The sequence below is a fragment of the Panulirus ornatus genome, chromosome 29, assembly GCF_036320965.1.
Source record: "Panulirus ornatus isolate Po-2019 chromosome 29, ASM3632096v1, whole genome shotgun sequence".
Lineage (NCBI taxonomy): Eukaryota > Metazoa > Arthropoda > Malacostraca > Decapoda > Palinuridae > Panulirus > Panulirus ornatus.
In genome coordinates this window covers 15,497,939-15,520,508 of record NC_092252.1, presented here as the reverse complement: position 1 = coordinate 15,520,508, position 22,570 = coordinate 15,497,939, and the positions used below count along the sequence as shown (strand labels likewise).

The window sequence follows — 22,570 nt, the reverse complement described above, 5'->3', positions numbered from 1 at the left end:
GTAATTACCTTTGACTACTACAGTAATCAAATGACGTTCTCATTCTACGTCAACAATTACAGAACCCAAAACTCCATCTCGACCTCCCACAACATTGGCGGAGAAATTAATGAGAGACTCTAATGAGATGCCACTCCACGGGCAATCTTCCTCAACCTCATTTGCATATCAACATGTGACAGTCCAAAGTAATTTCCCGATCATTTGGGATGTCAGTGGGAAATTAACATCACCAAGGAATCGGGATAGATAGAGTATATTTGACAGACAGACAGATAGACAGATAGATAGACAAATAAAGAGAGAGAGAGAGAGAGAGAGAGAGAGAGAGAGAGAGAGAGAGAGAGAGAGAGAGAGAGAGAGAGAGATGAGATTACATTCTTCAGTTGTGATCCTAGACAAAGGGGATCAAATATCTCTTCTTCGTCTCTCTTGTAAGACTCTCTGCTTGCTCACCTGTCTCCACCTTCTCTCGTTGATACGTCTCGTGCAACGTCTCCCCCCCGGCAACGTCTCATGCAGCACCTCCCCTGGCAACGTCTCGTGCAACGTCTCCCCTGGCAACATCTCATGCAGCACCTCCCCTGGCAACGTCTCGTGCAACGTCTCCCCTGGCAACATCTCGTGCAACGTCTCCCCTGGCAACATCTCGTGCGGTGCCTCCGCAGGAAACGTCTCGTGCACCGAGGCATGAGACCTCTGACCATCAGCCTCCACCATCCGAGCCTTCGACGGAACGACCCTTGTTAGCGACGGCGCTCCAGGGGTCGTCCCGTCGTGCTCAAAGGGGTCTATACAGACGTATATATATATATATATATATATATATATATATATACTCAACCAAAAATTCCCTGATAACTAGGGAGAGCATGTGTTACGTATGCCAGTCAAGTGGTAATCAATACTCATGATGGGAAAGAATACATGAACCACTACCCGCCATTACCTGGATTTCAGATCCTACCTAGAGAACACACACACACACACACACACACACACACACACACACCTGTCGCCAGAGCTTGTGATCTGGGTTCATTATTATTATCATTATTATTATCATTATATCTCGTGTGATCATGAAACTCGTACTTAACAGAGGCGAATCATTTTTCTTTCCTATTGTCGTGTTATAGATCTGTGTTGATACATATACAGATGACCAGACTGTGAGGCGGCCTTTGTGTAAGGCTCCAAAGGGATGAGTTCCGTGAATCATGTTTTCTTTTTTTTTTTTTTTAGAAATGGTACGAAAAATGTGTGTTGACTGGAATCAGCTGTAAACAGCGCGACTACATCTGAAAGCCATCTCTGATATAACTGAATATATATATATATATATATATATATATATATATATATATATATATATATATATATATATATATATATATATAGTCTGTATTGGTTTTCCGTATACAACTATCACTTCTTTTTTGAGAATTTGGGGTTCAATTAAACTGCAGGCAGTACCTCACTGTTCAGCTTAGGGCATCAAGATATATTTATATATGTATATTTATAAAAAACAGATGAAAAATTTTTTCTTTTTCGGGGGGGGGGGTGGATTTGTGTGTGTGTGTGTGTGTGTGTGTGTGTGTGTGTGTCTGTGTGTCCATGTGTGGTGATCAGTATGCAACACGATTTCAACAAACATGACGATAGATCTGCTGGTTTGTGAGAAGTTTACAAATCGTTTGTCTGTAAATGACTTGTATTTACAAGTTTACAGAGCATGAGCAGGAAGTTGCCGCTTGTAAATGAACAACTTCCAAGTTCCTTCAGGGATTTCCAGCCGTTGTTGGAAGGGACAGACAACAACACAAAATGTCTTAGTTAGAATGGATGATTATCATTCTGGAACTGAAAAGTTCTGTTTACATCCATACATACGTGCTTTTTTTGACTTTCTACACACACACACACACACACACACACACACACACACACACACACACATATATATATATATATATATATATATATATATATATATATATATATATATATATATATATATTTTTTTTTTATTCATACTATTCGCCATTTCTCGCAATAGCGAGGTAGCGTTAAGAACAGAGGACTAGGCCTTTGAGGGAATATCCTCACCTGGCCCCCTTCTCTGTTCCTTCTTTTGAAGAATTAAAAAAAACCCAGAGGGGAGGATTTCCAGCCCCCCGCTCCCTTCCCTTTAAGTCGCCTTCTACGACACGCAGGGAATACATGGGAAGTATTCTTTCTCCCCTATCCCCAGGGATAATATATAGTGGGAAGTATTCTTTCTCCCCTATCCCCAGGGATAATATATATATATATATATATATATATATATATATATATATATATATATATATATATATAAGACATACAAACCTCCAACAGCCAGGATCGAACCCGGGACCCTTGTGTGGCAGGCGGGAGCGCTACCGCTAGGTTATGATCGCTCTGTGTATGGTCTAGCAGTAGTGCTCCCGCTTGCCACGCAGGGGTCCCTGATTCGATCCTGGCTGTTTGAGGTTCGTATGTTATATGGAAGTGCGCGTTCATCTGCACTGTGTTTACACACACACACACGCACACACACACATGACAAGTGTGACTTCATCTTCATCGTATGACGTCCAACACCAACTCCCAGGGTACCAATTAGTCTTTCCGTGTTATGTAATGATGGCTATTAGCATGCCTAACCATTCCTGAATGGTGATTCAATTGGGTAATTGGATCCCGCGAGTCCAAGCGACCCATTCCTGGTGAGGGAGATAGGCCAATTACGGAGACTTATGTATATATGTATATCTGGGATGTCCTCAAACTGTGTGACGGAAGATGGTGGTGTGGCTGTCACTGGATCTACATGAATAGTTTGCTTTGGGTGCGTCGGTACGACCCTTGAGCATGACGGTACGACCCTTGAGCATGACGGTACGACCCTTAAGCATGACGGCACAACACTTGAGCACGATGGTACGACCCTTGAGCACGATGGTACGACCCTTGAGCACGATGGCACGACCCTGGAGCACGAGAAAATGACCCTTGAGCACGAGAAAATGACCCTTGAGCACGAGGGTACGACCCTTGAGTACGATGGTACGATCTTTGAGGGCGAAGGTACCTTCCTCGAGTAGGTCGACACGATGGAACGACCTTTAAGTCGGATAAAAGGCCAGGCCATCGTTCACAAGGGTCGTACCGTCGTACTCAAGGGTCGTAACGTCCTTTGGTAATCTGTTTATCATTTATCAAATAATCTTTCCAATGATCTTTGGCAATAATCAACCCTTACAACTGGGTATTTCCCCGCGTCATTTCTGTCTCGCTGTACATCATTCGGTGCTTCCGTTTTCATTCGAGTCACCTTGTGGTCCAAATGAAGCTGCTTCGGTTCAGTGCAGGGAGCGTGTCGGTTGCTCGTTCCCCTCAGTGGGCGTAATGGAACGTGAGGTATCGAAACGTTGTGGCAGGTCCCAAGAGCCTCGTTTTCGGTGTTGCGGTGGATGTGGTGGGCTGCAGCGGATTGCATCCTGTTTATCTCCCGTGAGCCAGAGATGGGTTCGAGCCCCAGGGAATCATCAACAGGTGGCTGGATAGATAAAGACGTGATCTTTCTTGGACTGTTGAGTGGAGGGAGGGGTTTAGGGCAGTGAAGCCATCAGGAGGCGGTCGTTGGAGGAAGGGAGGAAGTGTTGACTGAAGATATGGATTTAAGGAGTCGAAGAATTAGGGAGAGACGAAGGGGGTTGGAAATTAGGAATGTTGAGGAGAGGGACGGGTTTTAGGAGCTGAGCATTTGATGAAGAGGGGTTGTTGGGGTTGTTTACGGGGAGTAGTGACCATGAGTTGAACTTGTCTTGGATTTGTTAGGATGTTTTTGGAAGCGCACACCAAAGGGACAGGACCTGGGAGTTGAGGAGTTGAAGGTAATACATCCCAGAGCTAAGCCAAGATACTCTGGTGACAGTCAGTCAGGTTGAAGAATAACGAACATAGATATCTAATAAGTCCTGAAATCAATCTTTTCTGTCAACATGGAATCTGCAGTTTTTCTGCAAATGTCAACAATACATCGTGGAATAAATTACTCATTTTCTTCCACTGACACAGAAACAATACGTTTATATCCGAACTCCATAAGGACTTTTCTTGGGTTCCGCATTGACGAGAGTCGCTGTAAAATCGAACAGAAATTATGACTTAAACTAACGAAAACTCCGGACCAATCAGAACTTTTGAATCCCAGTGGCTCCCGGGCCTACGTCTCCGTAATGAAATATAGCAAGAAAATTGTGGTGCGTCAGTTAACAAGATACAGTAGACAATACAGAATGTCACATGGTATTCCCTGTTACCAGTTTTTTTTCTTCCACGAGGAATTTCCTTTATTCGACGTATAGCCAAATGTTTTCATACATTTACTTCCTCAGCACTGTATTCCTCCACTTCCTTCAAACGTGCTCCCTCCTCGCTCCCTCGATACACATCTCGTCTCGTCACACTTGCCTCTATAAACTCAGATTTGAACAGGAGTTCCCCATAGGGCAGACATGACCTAGTTCAGCTAAACGCATCTAACATCCAACCTTTTCCTGTTTACTGTTCTAAAACTCTTTAGAACTACCCCACCATCTCTGGTGGATCTATGTATATCCAACACTCAGCAAAGATAAACGTGCCTCTTATTTTCATATCATCTAATCTGTCTCGAAAACCCCACATTGCACAGATAACCAAGGCTCGTTTAAATGTCATAGTCTTCTCTTCGGAACAGTTGCCCCGATTGTACAAGTAGTTGACTTGTGCTTGTGTAGAGCACTGCTCCCAAATCTGGGGAGGACCTGTTTCTGCATACTTGAATATCATAGTCTAAAGCGTTTCGAATTCTTCCGGTTCGACCTCACAACCTTTACCCACTTACTGTACGCCACCTGAATTGTTTCTCTCTCCCTTTTCCACAGTTGTTATTTCGGGTTCTGCTCCTGAGAACTGAATGTCTGTGTGTCTACACCATTATAAGGTGGCACACAGAAAGCTACTGTATCACATGATTACTGTGCGGCCGTTGGCAGATCAAAGTTTGGCCGTTGCGTGTCTGTTTTCTTCCTTACACCGCTAAACTTCAGAGGTCTGTCCCTTCCCAATCTTTTTTTTTTTCAAATAGCTAATGACCTTGACCTTCCTAAAGGATTCTTATCTTTTCTTCCTCCTTATTTCTTTTATCTCTTTAGCCCTTTTGTCTTCTTTTTATGTTTCACTTACGACCTGACCTCGGCGAGGAGCTGTGTCCATGAGGGGAAGGGGAGGTGACCTGCCAAATACAAGAAAAGAGGAGGAGGAGGAGGAAGCCATAACTCGTATACGACCGTGTTGCAGCGGTCCCCCGCCAACAGCTTTGCTGGTAGTGATGGTATTGATGACGGCACGAAACACTGGCTGGCGTCTTGTGGTCTGTAAGGTGGCAAAACCTTCCATAGGAACATACGTTCCACTTCGTAGTCCCACTTTACTGAAATTTGTCTTAGTAGCGTAAACGTTGTTATATATATATATATATATATATATATATATATATATATATATATATATATATATATATATATATATATATATATATATATATATATATATATATATATATATATACTGTTAGTATCATTTTATCTATTTTGCTTAAATCTTCGAAAATGGACTTACTGCCTACTGTATTTTGGCTTTAAAAAATGTGTGTATCTATTAACCTGCATCTTCTTTATCTTCCTCCTACTTGACTTTCGCATTATGAATCATGTTATACAGCTCTAGCAGCGAAAGTAACCAGGCGAACATCATGCAAATCATCTAATTTTGTTATGCAGAGCAGCATGCAGATGCAAGCGTTCTCGTGTTAATCACATTTTCAGGCAGTAAGACAATGAGGATGTAATATACATTTAATATACATTTGGTATGTGATCTGACCCAGGGCATAAGGGAATCCAAGAGCCGAAGGTCATCTCCCCCTTGTGATAGGTCATCAGACACAGGTCACAGGTCTAAACACGGTTGAATTTCATTACCTGTAAGAGGCTGCCTTGCATCATACGATCCAGATCTAATTAGGCTAACAGACGGTACTATGATTCTATCTACCGATAGATCTACATGTGATTATTTAGCAATCACCGTCACCCTTGATGAGGTAGCTGTTCCCTCCTGCTCCGCTCGTATATCAGTGTACCTGTATTCTTATTAGCAAGTCTTGGCCAAGTTGTTTATCTCTCGCTGGTCAAGTTCCCATTCTCAGTTCTATATATCCATGGTGTCAATTCTTTGCCTCTTTATCTATACCTCTCTATGCAGCTTTCCCTTCCATATCGTTTATAGCGTCTAGTTGCTCCAGGCCCCAGGGAAGTGAGGCACGTCTAACCCGCTTTACAATGCGTCAATCCCTTCCCCATAATCCTTCCTTCAGAGGGATGAGACGTGAGAATCCCTCTTTCTCAGCCTCTCAGCTCAGGTCCTTTATTCAGTTCACTCGCCCACTGCACACTGCCACACTCGCCCCCTGCACACTGCCACATTCGCCCCCTGCACACTGTCACACTCACTCCATGCATACTGCCACACTCACCCCCTCCACACTGGCACACTTGACCCCTCCATACTGCCACACTCGCCACCTCCACACAGCCACACTTGCCCCTCCGTCCTCCCACGCGCACCCCTCCACTCAGCTATATTCACCCCTCCACTCTTTTACACTCGTCCCTCCACTCTGCCACACCCAACCCTCCACTCTCACATTATCCTTTCCTCTCCCTCTTCCCTCACTGTCATCTCCGGCCTCTCACCGCCTTCCCTCGCCTCTCCACTCCTCTTTCATATGACCAGAGGCAGAGGTGCCACAGGGGGTAGAGGTCTGCGAATCAAGGTACCCGTGTAGACGTGCCAGGATCCCCAGACTGAGCAACCTCCCCCCCTGTATATCTACCCAGCCACGCCCATCCTTCCATCTCTATCCTATCAGCGATCATCTATCCACTTACGTACATATGTCTCCCTACATACAGATCTGTCATCTGTGCTTCAGCGAGATCGATACATGGCGAGAGCACCGCCGGGAAAATGGGAATCATTCAGTGCTAATCTGAGGTCCCCCTTCCCGCCTCTCACTCCACAAATGGAGAGAAATTGCTAGCCTGCATTTTGACGTGGATCCCTCCTCCAGGTGAGCCGCGTCTGTGCATGCATGATGGGCTGTAGATACACCAGCTTTTTCTACGTCTATCTGTATAGTTCTACATATAGATCATGGGTTAATGATTGTACTTATAGATACTGATGCGCAACAGCTCGTATTTCTCAAAGATTCTGAAATACATCAATTTTCTGGTGATTGTACGAAGGCTTCCTCGTTCGGTTGCAAAACTTTACCGCAAGCCACCACCACACGGCCCTTATCATAAACCACCACAACGCAATACCACCATACACACACACACACACACACACACACACACACGCACACCATCACCACCATACAATCTCTCTCCCTTTCCACCTACGGGGTATTACCAGCCCGTCAGGGGAGGACCTTAATAGAATTTTACGAATTTTAACCATCCCTAACACCCCTTACCCCCACCCTGCCCCCAACCCCAAGACCAGACCAGGGCCCCCGCCATACGAGGCAAGACTCGAAACTCACACTACCTCACAGACTCGAAACTCACACTACCTCACAGACTCGAAACTCACACTACCTCACAGACTCGAAACTCACACTACCTCACAGACTCGAAATTCACACTACCTCACAGACTCGAAACTCACTCTACCTCACAGACTCGAAACTCACTCTACCTCACAGACTCGAAACTCACTCTACCTCACAGACTCGAAACTCACACTACCTCACAGACTCGAAACTCACACTACCTCACAGACTCGAAACTCACTCTACCTCACAGACTCGAAACTCACACTACCTCACACGTTTTTGTGTTCCAGGGTGTGCAACACAAATTGTATTGCGCCTTGGGTAAGGCATGATCTCAGCGCACACCTAGCGGTCAGGGGTATACTTGATATACTTACATATTGGTATATACAGTATATATATATACATAGCATACTAATATATTGGTGTACTTACAACATAAGCTCTCAGCATACTCATGTCTTGATCTATTCACTATATACGTATATATGTAGGTCAAATTAGTATAACCACAAAGTAGCATACTCATTATACATATATATTAGTATGCGCAGTATATTAAGATATTGGTATACCCATTATATTTTCATTGCAGTACATTTAACATGCTCATATACTGCTAAACTTAGGATATACTCATTATGTTATGCCAACTTTAGTGATATGTTGCTATACCCCGTAAAATCACATATTGCTACGTGAAATATACTAATATATCGGTATACTCGGTATACTTCCTCCCATACATACACTACACGTTGTAGAGTGTTGTAAGAGAGGCATAAGCAACGAGCAACAGCGACTTGCTGGGGTACATGACAAACGGTCCGGTGCTGGCTCGCTGCCTCGCCCCTCACGCACCTTCCTCATACCTAGACGGCACTACTTCCCTCCCTCCTGTGGCCAGATGTCGCCTGATATGACTGATAAGAATATTCCTGATTATCAATATCACATTTATAGATATATGTATCTACCTCTATCTATCCATCTATCTATCTATCTATCTATGCGATCAAAGAAAAAGAAGGGGAAAGACTCGCTGGCCGCTCTCGTATTTTGCGTGGTTGGCGTGGATCAAAGTGGGTTTCGGGCGGGGAGCATTGTACGGCCTGGCTGATCACGGCGCCACCAGCCATTGAGGGGCCCTGGTAAGCCTTCGTCCAATCACACATCTCATCTGCAGGTGTCAAAGAAACACGCAGGGAATCACTGGGGGAAAGGGGGTGGGAGATGGATCCTCTGTCACTGATTTAGAAAAGGCACACACACACACACACACACACACACACACACACACACACACACATATACATAATATATACATAAGTATATATATATATATATATATATATATATATATATATATATATATATATATATATATATATGTATATATATATATATATATATATATATATATATATATATATATATATATATATATATATATATATATATATATATATTATTACTATTCGCCATTTTCCGCGTTAGCGAGGTAGTGTTAAGAACAGAGGACTGAGCCTTTGAGGGAATATCCTCACTTGGCCCCCTCCTCTGTTCCTTCTTTTGGGAAATTGATAAACGGGAGGGGAGGATTTCCAGCCTCCCGCTCCTTCCCCTTTTAGTCGCCTTCTACGACACGCAGGGAATACGTGGGAAGTATTCTTTCTCCCCTATCACCAGGGATGTATATATATGTGTATGTGTGTGTGTGTGTGTGTGTGTGTGTGTGTGTGTGTGTGTGTGTGTGTGTGTATTGATTCATATACCTCTAGAATTACCTAGGAATATACACTAATGACCCAACCATTATCATCCTTCACCCATTAATGTACATATATAAATCAGTTACCATCATCATCATCATTCTTCGTTACCGTTTATACTGGATGGGTTCACTCACACTCTACTGCCCTTAACCCACGTCCACTGTGATAACGTGGAGGGGTGAGGGGGAGGCAATCATTCACGTCATTCACTCTGTTCATTCATCAAATATTCATCGTTGTAAACAGTCACTTAAAAAGAAAAAAAGAAATAAAGTGTTTGTGTTTCCCTGTCGCATGTATGGTCAGGGAATTTTTATTTTCCTTTAATGTTAAGCAATTGCCATTTTCTGGAAACTGTGGTGGACGTGTGAAATGATTCTATTCAAATGCTCATCAATATTCTGTATCAAATTACGACAATGATTAACACCAATGACTAGATGATCAAATTGAATGACATTATACATATATATATATATATATATATATATATATATATATATATATATATATATATATATATATATATATATATATATATATATATATATATATATATATTCAATTCTATTTTATTATACTTAATCGCCGTCTCCCGCGTCAGTGAGGAAGCGCAAGGAAACAGACGAGGAATGGCCCCCGAACCCACCCACATACACATGTATATACATAAACACTCATACACGCATATGTACATACATATTCATTTCAACGTATACATACATATATGCACATGTACATATTCATACTTGCTGCCTTCATCCATTCCAGTCGCCACCCCGCCACACATGACATGGCATCACATCCATGGGCTGTACCATCGTGCTCAAGAGTCGTGCTGTCGTACCTTCATGCTCAGAAGTCGTGCTGTCGTGTCGTCGTGCTCAAGAGTCGTGCTGTCGTGTCGTCGTGCTCAAGAGTCGTGCTGTCGTAGCTTCGTGCTCACGAGCCATGCTGTCGTGTCGTCGTGCTCAAGGGTCGTGCTGTTGTACCTTCATGCTCAAGAGTCGTGCTGTCGTATCGTCGTGCTCAAGAGTCGTGCTGTCGTGTCGTCGTGCTCAAGAGTCGTGCTGTCGTACCTTCGTGCTCACGAGCCATGCTGTCGTGTCGTCGTGCTCAAGAGTCGTGCTGTCGTACCTTCGTGCTCACGAGCCATGCTGTCGTGTCGTCGTGCTCAAGAGTCGTGCTGTCGTACCTTCGTGCTCAAGAGTCGTGCTGTCGTGCCTTCATGCTCAAGAGTCGTGCTGTCGTGTCGTCGTGCTCAAGAGTCGTGCTGTCGTACCTTCGTGCTCACGAGCCATGCTGTCGTGTCGTCGTGCTCAAGAGTCGTGCTGTCGTACCTTCTTGCTCACGAGCCATGCTGTCGTGTCGTCGTGCTCAAGAGTCGTGCTGTCGTGCCTTCATGCTCAAGAGTCGTGCTGTCGTACCTTCATGCTCAAGAGTCGTGCTGTCGTGTCGTCGTGCTCAAGAGTCGTGCTGTTGTGCCTTGGAGGTCAGAGGGAGTCATGAACACCCAGATCATGTGAAGATGGTGGAGACAGTTCATAATGGTGTTCCCGCATATTCATGTTTACGTCATGTGGTCCAGTTGCCAGTCGATCATTTCGGTCGCCAGCCATCACGGAAGTCGCCAGGATTCCATTTCCTCCAAACTTATGCCCAGCTGGAGAACGATTATCGAGTTTTCAAATAACCCCGAGAATGGCTGTATCATTTCCTCTCGTAAGTAAAAGATGAGTTGTTCGTTGTCTCTTGTCGGCTCTCGTAAACGTACGAACGGAACTGTCAGATGTTGAGGCTGGAGGTTGTGGTGTCTGCTTCTTTCCTTACCCTGCTAAGCTTTGGAACTGTCTTTATACCTTTCTATGTCTTGGCCGACAGCTAAGGCTTGTCCCCCTTTCTTTAAAAAGGCAGAGCAGGTTCTCTACTTCCTCAATAGCACTTTGAGGTAATGCCCCCCCCAACCCACCCACTTTCCTCTTTACTTCTACATCTAATTAATCCCTATTCATGTGACATCAATGAGGACCTTTCGTCCGTCACCACATCACTCGTCGAGAGCGTCGAGGAGATTCTCTCTCTCTCTCTCTCTCTCTCTCTCTCTCTCTCTCTCTCTCTCTCTCTCTCTCTCTCTCTCTCTCTCTCTCTCTCTCTCTCTCTCTCTCTCTCTGACTCGTACACGCTTCGCGCAGACGTATTTCCACAACTGACATTGCCAAAAGTTATTCCTTCGTGCCATGTCCTTCTGCAGCGATAACAGAGAAGAGAGACCGTGGCCAGTGTTGGCTGAACAAGACGAAGTGGCTTCTTGTGTCTTCACTTCGATGTCATGAAGCAACGAGTGAAGCTTAGCACAGTGGGGTGAGGAGAGGCGTGAGTGAGGTACTACCTGAATGAAGCAATTATGATGTCTAGGTGACTGGCTATAAGGCTTGTTTTATGATGCCTCAGACACCCGCAAGACTTATCACATGATGTCCTATAGAACTAAGATGTCCTGCTCTGTGATACGCTTGTTTCACAATAACCTGGACACCTGTAAGACGCTTGTTATCTATTGCCTAGACACCTGTAAGACCTGCTTCATCATGTCCTAGACACCTGTAAGACCTGCTTCATCATGTCCTAGACACCTGTAAGACCTGCTTCATCATATCCTAGACACCTGTAAGACCTACTCCATCATGTCCTAGACACCTGTAAGACCTATTTCGTTATGCCCCTGACATTTGCAAGACCTAATTAGACCTTTTATTCAATGATCACTTTCCCTACCTGTCTTGTGTCTACGATGTCTAGTTACCCAAAGGATATGTATCATAAGACCTTTAGGTAAACTAAACAGGTAATATGAACAGTCTCCTTCGTTCCCCTAACCTTCAAAACTTTGGCAACAACAATTTCTTTCTTCTTCCCCATTTTTTTTTTTTTGGGGGGGGGGTGGGTAACACAAGAGGTATCGATCACTGGCTAGGGTACCCACTTCATTAATAGGCTACTGAGGGGAGGGAAGATAGAGAGAGAAAGGAGTCACCCGCTCTGAGAATGATGATAGACATGCGTCTTGTAGGACGAGAGATGGTAGGCGTCTGTGGGGGAACATAATGAGGTATAGGGATGCAGCACACTGTGGCTGTGGATAGCTGGATGGGGACTACGTTGCCTAGTCTTGGTGTTGACAGCATTTATATAACGTGTGTGTGTGACCTAAGTGGCCTGTCGGATGTTGTGTGACCTAAGTGGCCTGTCGGATGTTGTGTGACCTAAGTGGCCTGTCGGGTCCTGTGTGACCTAAGTGACCTGTCGGATGCTGTGTGACCTAAGTGGCCTGTCGGATCCTGTGTGACCCAAGTGGCCTGTCGGATGCTGTGTGGCCTAAGTGACCTGTCGGGTACTGTGTGACCTAATTGGCCTTTCGGGTGCTTCATGAAGCATTCCCTAGTGGGTCACTTTACTCCCCAGTGAACACAGTCCATAAGTAACTCACATTTGACAACCAAAACCATACATAAAAAGAAAACCCGCCCCCAAAACCTGACGTAAGCATATAATCTGGGTCTTTCCAGCAGCCTCGTGCGTTGTTCATTTTCAACTCCAGGAAATGGAAAATCAAGCACTGCTTCGTCCTCTCATCTGTAAAATAACGCAAACAATTCGTTAATTACGGACTCCACACACAGCGAACTCTAGCCCAACTTTCACAAGGGGAATAAAGTTGCGAAGCATATTACAAAGACTTTTAATTGCAACTAATGTTTCATAGGATAATTAAGTTTGCACTAGATATAAATAGATAAATGAATATATATATATATATATATATATATATATATATATATATATATATATATATATATATATATATATATATATATTCTATTTCATATTTATTATACTTTGTCGCTGTCTCCCGCGTTAGCGAGGTAGCGCAAGGAAACAGACGAAAGAATGGCCCAACCCACCCACATACACATGTATATACATACACGTCCACACACACAAATATACATACCTATACATCTCAACGTATACATATATATACACACAGACATATACATATATACACATGTACATAATTCATACTGTCTGCCCTTATTCATTGTCGTCGCCACCCCGCCACACATGAAATGAAGAACCCCCTCCCCCTCAAGTGCGCGAGGTAGCACTTGGAAAAGACAACAAAGACCACATTCGTTCACACTCAGTCTTTAGTTGTCATGTATAATGCACCGAAACCACAGCTCCCTTTCCACATCCAGACCCCACAAAACTTTTCATGGTTGACCCCAGACGCTTCACATGCCCTGGTTCAATCCATTGACAGCACGTCGACCCCGGTATACCACATCGTTCCAATTCACTCTATTCCTTGCACGCCTTTCACCTTCCTGCATGTTCAGGCCCCGATCACTCAAAATCTTTTTCACTCCATCATTTCACCTCCAATTCGGTCTCCCACTTCTCCTCGTTCCCTCCACCTATGACACATATATCCTCTTGGTCAATCTTTCCTCACTCATTCTCTCCATGTGACCAAACCATTTCAAAACACCCTCTTCTCCTCTCTCAACCACACGCTTTTTATTACCACACATCTCTCTTACCCTTACATTACTTACTCGATCAAACCACCTCACACCACATATTGTCCTCAAACATCTCATTTCCAGCACATACACCCTCCTCCGCACAGCTCTATCTATAGCCCACGCCTTGCAACCATATAACATTGTTGGAACCACTATTCCTTCAAACATACCCAATTTTGCTTTCCAAGATAACGTTCTCGACTTCCACACATTTCTCAACGCCCCTAGAACTTTAGCCCCCTACCCCACCCTATGATTCACTTCCGCTTCCATGGTTCCATCCGCTGCCAAATCCACTCCCAGATATCTAAAACATTTCACTTCCTCCAGTTTTTCTCCATTCAAACTTACCTCCCAATGACTTGTCCCTCAACCCTACTCTACCTAATAACCTTGCTCTTATTCACATTTACTCTCAGCTTTCTTCTTTCACACAATTTACCAAACTCAGTCACCAGCTTCTGCAGTTTCTCACTCGAATCAGCCACCAGCGCTGTATCATCAGCGAACAACAACTGACTCACTTCCCAAGCCCCCTCATCCACAACATACTGCATACTTGCCCCTCTTTCCAAAACTCTTGCATTCACCTCCCTAACAACCCCATCCATAAACAAATTAAACAACCATGGAGACATCACACACCCCTGCCGCAAACCAACATTCACTGATAACCAATCACTTTCCTCTCTTCCTACACGTACACATGCCTTACATCCTCGATAAAAACTTTTCACTGCTTCTAACAACTTGCCTCCCACACCATATATTCTTAATACCTTCCACAGAGCATCTCTATCAACTCTATCATATGCCTTCTCCAGATCCACAAATGCTGCATACAAATCCATTTGCTTTTCTAAGTATTTCTCACATACATTCTTCAAAGCAAACACCTGATCCACACATCCTCTACCACTTGTGAAACCACAATGCTCTTCCCCAGTCTGATGCTCTGTACATGCCTCCACCCTCTCAATCAATACCCTCCCATACAATTTCCCAGGAATACTCAACAAACTTATACCTAATATATATATATATATATATATATATATATATATATATATATATATATATATATATATATATATATATATATATATATATATATATATATATATATATCCTAAGAGCTCGTTTGGTCACCACCATGGCCTCGTATGGCCACCACCATGGCTTCGTATGGCCAACACCATGGCTTCGTATGGCCACCACCATGGCTTCGTATGGCCACCACGATCAGTGGCGTCAGGTAGCCTCACCCGCGGCAGTATGGAAGGCAAGCGTGGACCTGTTAATCCTGCTGCTCACACACAGGGACACGCCTACACCTTAGCCAAGCGGATTACATAATGGTACACTCAAGGGTACTGTAGTGCATCCCTGCCTGTCTGATCTCCCTTTATGAGGGAGAGGAACCTCCAGCCTGCTGGTGAGGGGTGGCGGTGGATGGAGGCGGGGGTAGTGGCGGCAGTGATTGAGCGCGGGGTAGTGGCAGATGCGGATGAATATCGACTTTACAATATTCCTAAGAATACTCTGCTATTACTTTCGTGTACACACATGTTGTCTACCTTAACTTATTCCCACACACAGACACACACACACACACACACACACACACACACACACGCACACGCACACATTATACAATACTCATCCTTGAACCGAAGGGAAATAGATGTAATAATCAATTGATTTCTTAACCTTTTTATTACGACAAAAAGAATCCAGTGTCCCTGTCTGTTTTTCCTTCAGGATCCACCTTGTGGTACGCCAGCCAACGCCGCCCGCCAGCCCACCAGCCATCAGACCCCATCTGCAGTCTCACAGATGGTGCAGGTGGTCCGGTACGCTGACCCAGGGACCATGTGGCCTCTGAAAAACAAAAAAGAACAAAAAGCCTACGCTTAAAAGACCTGATTCATCAGAGACCTTGAGTAAATAAGACTTCTCAATGTATCTGGCAAGGAAGATAGTAATTTTGTATGATAGTGAGCGAAAAACACTCAGACGCCAACTTTCTCCAGCGAATACGTGTTTACAGGATGTAATAGTTACTAAGTCTCATCACCCTTGGCAGAAAGAGAAAGAGAGATACCTGGTCATAGTCAGAAATGTTGGCATTACTAATGTAATATATGCGTAGCGTATGGCATGCATGAAGATACCTCTGCGCTGAATTTCATGAACGCTGTGTAAACTATGGCCAAGTCATGGCTAAAAGGGTTTACGTCTTTTGAACGACCTTTAACCCCAACAGAACAGTTTAATGACCTGGAGTCTCCAAGTTATTCTGTATAGTGTATGGGACATGTGGAAGGTATATGTACGCAGCTTTTCCCCGCAGGTAACTGATACTATAAGGAGCAACAGCCTAATATATACTTTATGAATAGTTTGACCTGTTACCTCATCAGACCTTCGTTAGAAATGACGAAGGAACAAGTTGTGTGGGCGAGGTGAACCCAGGTATACGTCTACCAGGTTTCAAGTCAGTGGACAACAAATTGAAGAACTGGTGCAAGACCTTGAATGATGGAGAGGGGAAAGAAGAAGAAGAAGAAGGAGGAGGAGGAGGAGAAGAAGAAGAAGGAGGAGGAGGAGGAGAAGAAGAAGAAGGAGGAGAAGAAGAAGAAGAAGAAGAAGAAGAAGAAGAAATGAGGGGGAGGAGGAGGAGGAGAAGAAGAAGAAGGAGGAGGAGGAGGAGAAGAAGAAGGAGGAGGAGGAGTAGAAGAAGAAGAAGAAGAAGAAGAAGAAGGAGGAGGAGGAGGAGGAGGGGAAGGAAATAAGAAATATCGTAAAAATGATAATGTTTCCCTCCAACATAAGATGATGATACATTAGGAACTTGAGATATATGATGGATTTCCGTGGTGTGTGTGTGTGTGTGTGTGTGTGTGTGTGTGTGTGTGTGTGTGTGTGTGTGTGTGTGTGTGTGTGTGTGTATGTGTGTGTGGTGTATGTGTGTGTGTGTGTGTGTGTGTGTGTGTGTGTGTGTGTGTGTCACGTCGGGCTTGGCGGGCTGTATATGCTTATAGTGGGATCGGGCGTGAGGCCAGGGTAAGACGAGGTGATTATGGAGGATTTTACCTTTGAACTGTGGTGGACGAGAATGGACGCCACCACACTTATTGTAGAGGCAATGTCGTGGAGACTGGTGGACCGTCTCGTGGTGAGTGTGGTGGAGTAAGGCTGTCTCGTGGTGCATCAGCAGGTGAGACCAGGGTCCTGCAGAGAGACACCATGGGATGAGGGCCATCTCTAAGCTATTCTGGACGGGAAGATATTGGGTCTACGTAGTATGAACACTTAAACTTGTAAGTTATCTGTCTTCATTCTCAACGTGTGATATAGAACCCAGGTCTTCCTGGATGGAATAGAGAAATGAAAAACGAATTAGTAGGCCAGATAGTCGGTATTCATAGAACTGGGAAGGAGTGAAGAAATGAAAGGCAGGCAAGAGATGGATGTTGGATAAGGATGAGCTTTCAAATCTCTCGTAGATTAAACTCCAGCAGCGCGGTACACAGCCGTACAGACAAGACTCACAGAGCAGGGAGGATGAGCGAGTGCAACGTAGAGAGTCGAGGGTTGTGTGGGTAAGACGGAGTGATGCAACATATAGGGTCAGGGTTGCACAGACGAGGCAGTACAGATAGACACACACACACACACACACACACACACACACACACACACACACACACACACACACACATACCTACAACTACACTGGACATGGACACACTCAAGCGCTGACTTTTTACTGACTCAAGATATAATTCTTAAGGACTTATTATAATTTCAATTGACTACATCGGCTTTATTAATGATCATTGTCCCGAGTACATTGATACCCTAAGAGGATTCCGCAATCATTTAGAAGAAAATTTAATCGTCTCTGATAATGCTATTAAGTTCGTTTTATTTCCCGGAGGTGTGCCTCGTACCTTGTTATGTTCCAGTGATGGTTCTGGGCCACGATTCTAACACCGACTGAGACGTTCTCCTACCAAGGTCTCGGGGTACGGGAGCGTCACGCCTTAACAAGACTAGCGTATTGGGTCAACTGCTTTGTCGTCTTAACAAGACTGGCGTATTGGGTCAACTGCTTTGTCGTGTATATTGCCAGACTCCAGCTGCTGGTGGCTGTACCGGAGGGGTAGGGTAAGGAGCCACCTTCGACAAGGCTGTTGAAGAAAAGGGGTTACAGTCTCCTGGAAGAGCTTCTCGCCCTGAAGGAGTCTATCCTTTCCATGCTCCTGATTGTAGCGCAGGCGGCCTTCAAGCTACAGGCTCCTAGTATTCTGTGGTCAGAAAAAGAAACACTGCTGGTCTTTATTCCTTGTAGATCTGTGGACACCTCCGTCATCTCTAGCAGTTCATTTGATTCTTCACAATTGTTCCAGAAACCCTTTCTTGAAAGGGTCTTGGTGTTACTCCAGGAGACCCTTTTCCAGAAGATCCTGCACTCCAAGACTGCGCTACTTCCAGCTACAGGGAAATGGATAGACTCTTTTGAAGTGAGAAGTTCGACAAGACTGTGCTACTCCCATCCGTCAACAAGTGGAGTCCGGTAACACTTCTCCGGTGGGTTTATCTAGCCTTGCGGACGTATCCCACTGCGGATGTAAAAATTTCAACTTGGGGTCACAACACACAGTGGGAGACATCTGCCTGCTCTCGCGTCCCTCTTGTCAGGATTGTGTCGTGGTGGTTCCCCAGCGCCGGTGTCCCAGAAGTGGGGCATTCACGCCACGTAGGTGAATCTAAAGTTTATGGAGAGAGAGAGAGAGAGAGAGAGAGAGAGAGAGAGAGAGAGAGAGAGAGAGAGAGAGAGAGAGAGAGAGAGAGAGTGGGTGTGGCGACGTGTGGCAACCGTAGGCCAGCGGGGACTCCACCCCCGGGTTCAGCCGTAGCGCGGGTCGAGTGCCTTCCCAGACAACCGACAGAACACAGGTGTTCCCGCTTCACACCGTCTCGCTCGCGACGTGGCTGTCGTGGTGTCTCCCCGTGTCTCGCTTGCCCGGATCGCGACGAGACCAGGGTCTCGTCTCGAGACTCAGTTACGACTGTCACTCATCTTGTGTTCTAGTGAGTTTCCAGTCTGGTGACTGTGTCTCCTAGTGTCTCACACTGTCTCGATCTACCCAAGAGACCCTCACAGGTGTCTCGCGTGTGCCAGGGGGGTCTCGCTTCCCTCCAGATTTCGGACGTGGTTCCTGCTGGGGTGCCTCACGAAGCAGGTGACCTCCAACAAGTGAGTAGGTCAGAACACAGACTTACCTCCAGTCCTCAGTCCCTCTCACCAAAGACAATACATGAACCATTAATCAATTTCCACTTTTTCGTCCAAAGGAAACAGCAAAAACGGAAAACAAGTGCATCTACTTTATAGCTGAGGTAGAGTGTAAAAGGGACTTTTTCACGTTAACATCTGTTGTAAGTGGAGGTACAACGAAACGCTCGGAGCCCCGGATGTTATACGGTTGTTAGACCAGCAAACGAGGAGGCAAAACAACGACTTGAAGAGCCGTGAGTACACGCAAAACGTGGTGGGGATTTTCTTCTCAATCTGATCAGTGAACAGATAATTTACGGGGGAAATTCTCCGGTAAAATAGGAAAAGTTTGTTCGGAAGGAAACGAGAAACAGATATTGTTCTTATCAGAGAGCTGTGTGCAATTTCCCTCCGGCCACAGACCCTGCCTGGGCTGGGGCAATGTTTAAGAATTTAGGAGTGAAGTTGTGTATATGTAAAAGCAATATTCGTACCAGTAAAAGTCACGTAGCTGTACGTCCTGTGTGTGTGTATGTGTGTGTGTTTTACACTTGTGTTGCCCCATCTCTTATCTTTGTATAAATGTACCATGTCTTTACTCTTGAGTATAAACACAAGTACACACACACACACACACACACACACACACACACACACACACACACACACACACACACACACACACACAGACCAACCTAAGCCAGGTGTGTGTATATGCGTGTGTGTGTGTGTGTGTCTGTGTGTTACCGGACTCCACCTGCTTATGGTCACACCACGAGTGAAAAGTCCACCTCGACGAGGATGTGTCATCGTCCACACACGATAAAGAGTTACAGTCTCTTCGAGGATCTCCTTGGCTTAAGAAAGTCCGTGACTTCCCTGCTCCTGCATGGAGTGCAACCTTGCAGCTGTGGAAGTCCTGGGGTTGTATGATATTAATGAGAGTAATGATAACGATCATGATATCAATCATGATGATGATACTGGTAAGATGTATATATGATTTTTAGCTTTTAATGTGGAGGAAAATGTCTAAGGGAACATGGCTGAATTATATTCTATGACAGGAGAGCAACGTAGCGTTGTGTTATGATTTCTCCTACAGAAGGACCCTGTGTTCCATCCTGTAGAAAGCAGGAACAGCTGGAATGATTCATAAGTTGGAGTATTATATTGGTAACCGAGAGTGAAGGTTATCTCTAGGTATAGACTCCAAGTTCCCCTGCAGACGATGATGATTGTGAGTGGCAGCAGAAGTTAAGCTCAGTGGGTTATCTTCTTTGGGTAGGGGTCGTGTGTGGGGTCGAGTGAAGTTAAAGAGCGAGGCCGATTTCTGGGAATTGCTTGTGCTATAGGGTCCTCGCTTATCCTGCATCTTTCGAGGGAAAAGTTTCCTTTATACACATATGTTCGGTTGTCTGTATCCTTGGTGGGTAGTGGTGATGTTTCAGTGCTTTTGCCTTGTCAGTGAGATGCTGACGAAGTAAAGTCGATGCAATGTTGTTGCATGCAAATTATAAGGTCATCGTGTTGAAGGTGGGCTGCAAACATCAGCTGAATGATGATCGAGTTATACCATTGTAATTCACGCTATTATGAAGGTTACGACCTATAACTTGGCAGGAATACTTCTAAACTACATCGCTAAAGTGTAGCGGATCAGTCTTCTGTGTGAGGTTGTTTTCCCATAAATGTAGCCGGTACTTTTCTCACTTACGTTGTGGCTGATGACGTTGAGTCGATATTCAGGTACACTGCAAGTTAGAATCTGATTCATCTTTGCTTTCAAGACACGTTCTTCTGATCGACTGGCTGGAGTCATCGGCTGCGTCTGATTAAAAAGCCCATTTGGAAGAACAGGTTTATCTCTTTATAAATAATCTCATCCAAAGAATTAATTGCTAAATACAGTTTGTTGGGTATTGTACTTCCTTTGGTAGACGAGGTCCTGTGATGAACAGTTTCTATAAGAAGGATTTAGAAAGGCTATGATCATACTTCACACCTCCGCGTACACTCACTCTCAGCATTCAGACACCTGCTCTTAAACAGTAGACTCACAATGGACACAAGTCTCATATTCACCATTATAGAAGCCTCGAGAAGGGAAAGGGATCCTGGTGTCCACACCCAACTCATAGGCAAACCTCCAGACTGCGAGGTTCTTGCCCGTAGCTTCGTTTAGTCTCTTCTTCGGGCGATCTTCATTCCATATGTCGACGTGACGATCATCAACATGGCAACAGGTAGTCAGAAGGATGGCTATTGTCCAGTAACGCTTGGTGTTCCACGTCACATATGAAAACATCTGCAAGCGTAGGGAGGAGGGTCAGCGGGCCGGAATAGCATCGTCCTCGATCTCATGGAAGAGCTTCCACATCTGGGATGCGAAATGAAGCACTAGAGGTGGCAGCAGACGCCAAGCCTTCGGATACAGTTCCAGGAATCCTGGACTCTGGAACAACAAGGGATTCTTTCGTAAATATGTGTATTTACCTTGAATGTAGTGTGATGTCTGGCTGGATGGCTCGAAAAACAAGCGTTCGATACCAACTGAATACAATAACAACAACTTGCGTGCATCCCTTTCTTCTTAACGTCCCTGCCGTCAACGTTGCTCAGGTCTTGTAGAAGCTGTCGTAGTTCTGGGGGACGTAAGACAGCTTTTCTTGTGAGTTAGAGACGTTCGTGTGTATTCCACCCCAGTGTCTATTGTCTTTACTTGTTCTGTGCATCGTAGGAGCAGAACCAAGAGAAATGAGATCACAGCTACAGGAACATTAAGAAGAGAAATGCATGCACTTTTGTGACTCAAAAGCACCGAACAGTTCTAGAATCCATTTCTGGTGTTCCTATAAACCATATGACTTAGAACTGATAGATGTTGGAGCTCCAGGACTTAGGAAATTCTAGATAACCAGAGAGTTTAAGATCGCAGGACCTCAGTCTAAGATGGTAGCAGCCCTAGGACCTGGCTCACTTGCATATATTATGATTTTGCTTGAGAGAAGGAAAGATTAAGACAAGGCGCTATCCAACACACGACTCTCTCTCTCTCTCTCTCTCTCTCTCTCTCTCTCTCTCTCTCTCTCTCTCTCTCTCTCTCTCTCTCTCTCTCTCTCTCTCTCTCTCTTGCACAGCACCGTTCACCGTCTTCCGTTCCCGGCAGTGATAACTAATACTGATAATTATTGATATTCTATCAAATGACCTGCAG

The 22,570-nt window shown here is 44.7% G+C and overlaps 1 protein-coding gene across 2 annotated transcripts in view; it reads left to right on the top strand.

Annotated features, from left to right (window-relative positions):
* The first annotated feature begins 19,017 nt into the window (after positions 1-19,017).
* Positions 19,018-22,570, top strand: part of LOC139758144 (adipokinetic hormone/corazonin-related peptide receptor variant I-like) — a 55,268-nt gene continuing 51,715 nt past the window's right edge. Inside the window, exon 1 of one of the 2 annotated variants that reach the window (XM_071679295.1) lies at positions 19,018-19,166. The gene's annotated coding sequence lies outside the window, so the exon portion shown is untranslated. Of the gene's footprint in view, positions 19,608-22,570 lie in introns of both variants that reach the window. The other variant, XM_071679294.1, reaches the window with a different exon arrangement.